Raw genomic sequence first — 5,842 nt, forward strand, 5'->3', positions numbered from 1 at the left:
CATTCCGTAATTGGCTCGGACTCTATACTCGTCGATGGCAGCTGAGATATTCTGGCGCTGAGGTGCATTGCGATTTGTGCAACATCAAGTGAGCCGTCGAGGTCTTTTTGTGAACACGTCGTCTACACCAATCAATCTGGTTTCTCGCACCCAACAGGCGTAGAGCTGCTGGCCAATCCAAGAAGAAGAAACGGAACGCGTGGATGGCGCGCGATATTCATGAAGAAGTGTGTCAACCCTGACGAAGCATGGACTGCGTTGTTAAGCGCAAACTCGGACATTGGGAGGAACGCACCCTATGATGCAAACGATGTAGCGTAGCTGCGCAACGCGTCTTCCAACACGCGATTGACACGCTTAGTCTGCCCTTCCGTCCCAGGGTGAGCGCCGGTAGACATCATCAGGCGAGTGCCAAGGAGTTCAAACATTCGGGGCTTAAAAGCGGCATTGGAACGAGAAACCCGATTCGAAACAATCGTGGCAGACATGCCATGATTTCGGAAGACCATGCCGACGAAGAGAGTCGCTGTCTTCTCCGCTACGATGGACGCAGAAAATTCACCTTTTTGCAAAATCAGTCGAGAACTACTAAATGCCGGTGCACCCTTGCGCATCGGTGGATATCGGAACCTCCGCGGTGATCTGAAGTGGGAAATGTGGGGCTTGTGACGACTGAGCCGGTTTCATACGTTGACAAACATCACAAAACAAACCCACTTGCGTAATCACTTGTACTTGTGGCCAATAAAATCCCGAGATAGCGCGAGGTACGTCTTCTCGCGTCCCAAGTGGGCGGTCGACGCGCTGTCATCATACTCGCGGAGAATACACCCACGAAGATCGTTGTCAATGAATACGACTTAACGCGGAGAGTCAAAACGAATGATCTGGTACGTGAGCACGTAGCTATTAAGAGCATAGCGCGTAATGTGTGCGCGAGTTCGCACCGGGAGGGACTGAAGCGCTTCGTCAGAGGAATTACATCAATACCGGACGATCGGCGAATAGATCTCACTGCAGGAATACGCATTTGGGATGTCAACGGAGAGAGGGTTAACCGCAGACACAGCCATCGCGTTTACGCCGAGCGTGACGCATTCAGCACAGTCATCATCATCCGTCTCTGTGGCGGCGGAAACTGGAGCATTTGCCCGAGGATCTAAATCAGGACGTCGCGACAACGCATTAAAAATAATATTTGTCGATCCAGGCTTGTAGTGCACGACAAAGCTGTACTCAGCAAGGAACGACAACCAGCGCGCCATGCGTTGGCTGAGTTGCGGCCTCTTTGTCGCAATACGCAGGGACGCGTGATCTGTGTAAATGGCGAATGTCTGCTATCCAAGATAAAAGACTCGAAAATTTACGAGCGCAAAAAAAAAAAAAATCGCATTGCAAGCAAATCCTTATCATGGACGGGATAATTGCGTTTGGTAGGTTTCAACTGCCGAGATTGGTAACTTACGACACGCTTATTGCCCGCGTCATCGTGCTGCATCAGCACGATGACAATTGCAAAGTCACACGCATCACATACGACATGAAATGACGTGTTGTGATTCGGCAGCGCTAACACGGGCGCTGTCGAGTGCTTCGTCTTCATTATGTCAAATCTATCCTGATGCTCCTGACGCCACGCTTACGTGGGGTTCTTCTTCAATAGCTGTAACAACGGATGAATCTCTGCCGAATAGTTCCTAGCATTGATATAGGTAGTTGGGCCATACCCAAGCATTGCCTTAGATGTTTTTAGTCCTTTGGAGCCGGCCATGAGCAAATGAACAAAGCCTTTTTCGAATCAGCGCAAATACCCTTAGCGCTCATGTAACTGCCCAACACCGGAAAATCTGGGGCGCAGAATATGTATTCCTTTAAATTTGCGTACAATTATACTGACGCATCGCCTCAAATTTTTTGAGAAGGTGACCGAGATGCATGTCCATATCTGTCGCGCCATCAGATGCGTGACTATGCACGAAGATAGCATCAAACTGTCTCGGCGCAAAGTCGCGAAATGACCGGAGCACGTATAAATCATGCGGCTTAAAAGTAGCAGGGGTATTCTTGAACCCCTGTGGCCAGACAAGCTACGCCAAAGCATGCCGCTTGGCGTGCTGACGGCGATGAGTGGGACATCTTCAAATCGCATAAGAATCTGATATGTTCCGTCAAGTACAAAGACGAGGACATCGTGCCGCCTGACACGTTATCTAAGACCATGTCCTTCCGAGGGATTAGTGACTGCGCCGGGATAGTCGCATGAATTAGTTTGCTTAAAGCATAAACGATGCGCCATCCCCCGTCGCCTTCTTTACACAGAATGTGGGACTGAAAAAGGGAGACGTGCTCTAGCGCACATGACCAGCGGCGCGACGCCCTTCAAAGGAGGCATCAGTAGCTTCAACCTGGTCACGAGGAAGCGACCACTGTCATGTGACGCATTATTCTGGAAAGGGGTACATGTTCGATATGTGTCGCACGCTTGTATCAGCAGGAAGAACTGCAGAAATTTTGTCACGACAAACGCGCGCGCAAGCGCGAGGACCGGATATTTCAGCGCAGCAAGTTCTTCCCAGGATTGCACCGTGAAGCGCTCTTCGTATACGAGCTTAAGTTCCGTCACGTTGGAGCGCTCATGGCTGCTAAGCGCTGAGTCTTGAATGACTCGCGCACGTTGCCCACAGTGACGACGCAATCCAGGGACAATAACCGGATGAACGACTTGTTGTACGGAAGCCACAACTTCCGCGAAGGTCGCCGGTAGCCTCTGCTTCGACGTGGTGTCCGCAACGGGAACTGAGACGGAAGCCGCCGCTCACATGGGAGCCACGCTTGCTCGTGACGCACGAAAAGCCGCTGCTTTCGTGTTGTTGTAGAAGATCGCACGCGCATGGAACGCCGCTGCCCGAATCAATAAGGTAGCATCAGCGAACGTTGTCGGTGCGTGCGTTTGCCGTCCGCATACATGACGATCAGCTCCCCTGAAGACTCGCGGACATGCAACCGCGACTAGAGAACCGATAAGCTGTCAGCGCTGACAAAATTGTTCATCGCGCTTGAATCCCGCAAAGCGCGAAGTGGGCGAACACTAAGCACGATCAATCGCGGATAATTGCTGGACGTAGTGGCATTCAGCTGTGCATAGTGCATAGCGGCGTGCCCCCACTGTAGCAAGGCTTCTCCGCCCCCAGTAGGACGCCCGCTCCTACTGGTTGCCATCATTTTGTTTTATCAGCGACGCTGACAGACACGTCTGAAGTAGCGACAGCGAGGACTGGTGCGGGAGCGCGGCAAACAGCCGCGTGGTGACCAAGTTTACGACAGTGGAAACAAACCTGCTGTTCCAACGCTACAGGTCTTCGAAAAGCATGACCTGGAGCACTCCGAGAATAGGTGGCTTGCTCGATCATGTCCATTTTCATGGCTGAGAGTCTTGATTAGTAGGTGAAGGAGGAAAATATTCCATGCGCGAATCCACAACGCTGAAGTTTTCGCGCAACGCAATCGCGAACGCCTCTTCAAGTGAAGACGGGGGCTTCCACGTCAAATTAAAGCCATGACCCCCAGCGTTCATTACCGTGACGATCACATGGTTTTGCGTCACTGTTTCAATCGGATTGGTGATGATGGAGGACTCTAGGTATATATATATGGACTATATCCAGCGAGCCCGATATATATATATATATATATATCGGGCTCGCTGGATATAGTCCAGCATCGACTGGTGGCCCTGATTCAAAGCCAGAAAAGCTGAACGATGCTGATGCTCATCCTGCGGAGGCTCAAACGCCAGCTAGTCGTTCGTGAGGGCCCTCATGTCCGCAAAACATACCGGATTGGCCACGTGCTTGCCCAGCGCCCACTCCTTCGCCTTACCTGTTAGTTTGGACAAGAGGAAGTGGGGGCGTAAAAATTCCGACTTGAGCTGGCGGGATTGATCAGCGATGTCCACCTCGCACAACTACTGATTGAGCGCGAGGCACTTAAGGCCCTCGCCACTATACCACGAGATGTCGAGTTCGACAAAGTTAGAAACCATAGCAACCGCAAGAGTTGAAGATCGCCGACTCATATCGACGAGTTTATGGCTGACGAAGTCTGGGATGGCTAAACGCTGTAGCCGCTCAGTCGTATCCTTGAGCATGGTGACTGCGGTAAATATACCGGCCATATCTGCAAGACGACGCAGAGCTTTCCACTCGAAGGGGGTCAGATGCTAAAATAATTATGGTTCAACGTTCCCCCATCAGGCCCTGATAGGCAGAGCGCTTGAAGTGCTACCAAATGTTACGGGGTAGGAGCCTGTAACATTAGCTCACTTGAAATGACTTACGAGGGAGCACAGGGGGCCACGTAAATTCAGAACTGAACACGTAATATCCACTATCTTGGGTACAGCGTATACCTACTTATTAATATATGAACTTAGCGAAGTCCTTTATGTAAAGGCTTGCTAGATCGCACCTAGAAGGATGTGTGACAGTTTGCTCCAGTATACGAAAAGAATTCAAATATGGTTGAAGCAATCTATCGAAAGACACTGGTAGGGTGCGCAGCTTTCGCGGAAGCTAAGTGCTTGCGCTAGGCCTTTGTTGGCCACGACCGAAAATGATCAGATAAAGCGCGGACGCAATTTGATTTGGAGGCCGCAGACAGTACATTTGCAGGTAGGTCCATAGCAATGAGTAAGATTCGTTCACTTGCCACATAACAAAAAATGCAGCTTCTGCCTTTAGCATCCGCTTAATGCATTACTTTATCATGACTATCAGCCATTACACCACGCATTTATCGTTAGACATTTACTCGCGTTGCAAGGAATTTGTTAATCTGTTTTCTAGCAATGGCACAGCTCAGATCAGCTAACCAACTGACAACGTCTCCTTACTAATCCCTACACCACTTCGTAACAGCGTTGATAGAGCACGCGGGTGGTGTGATGCCGTTCATAATATTAGTAAATATAAAATATTTTAACATATCATGATTAATTAAATTACTTTCTAATAAGTAAAATACTTTTTGAATCTGAAATTGTTTAATTAAAAATATATAAAATAATATATTTTATCTACATACAATATAAAATGATAGAAAATAAATAACGGAAAGGTGAAAAAGAACTTTTGAGTTTAAAATAATTCTGAAACTTATTGTTAATAATCAATTGGAACTTTTTTAAAAAGTAACTCCCGATTTATGTCATATCTATCTTTATTTACGTTCTCTGAAAATATAAAAAAATTAAAATTTAATTTAACATAGAGTTAAGTATAGAAAGCAGATGTATGAACAGCCTCATTAAAGTAACTCAACAGCACAAATCATTGAGCTTCAATGCTTTAAAAGTTTGGCGCCCAGATTGTGCAAAACACCTCGAATGACATAAGAAATCTTAAAAGATATCAGCTTATTTTGACCATCGGTCTGCGGATAATCTGCTGTTGGCGGGTCCGAAATGGTTCCTAGCACCGATGATCCGCTCACAAGATTAACTTGTGAGCTAAGGATCTTTATTAGAGACTGCTCAAGCGGTCAGCAACCTGTTTTGCCATCCAATCTTTCGGCAGACTAACCACAATATCCATACTGATGGACTTATAACACCAAGGTGACAAGTGGCGCAGACGCATGTGCCGAGTGTTTAGTCTATTGGCACGTATCACATGTTCGTACACAGGTAAAAAGTTATTTATTAAAATTCAAGCCACCAATACCTCTGGTAATTTAAGTCGTAGGTCTTCTCTCGACCGCGATGACCACTCAAAACTCTATCATGTGTCATAGAGAATTCGATACTTCAATTCCGCATTGGGAGGAACCACGATGTGTTGAGAGT

The sequence above is a fragment of the Bremia lactucae genome, linkage group LG18 (assembly GCF_004359215.1).
Source record: "Bremia lactucae strain SF5 linkage group LG18, whole genome shotgun sequence".
Lineage (NCBI taxonomy): Eukaryota > Oomycota > Peronosporomycetes > Peronosporales > Peronosporaceae > Bremia > Bremia lactucae.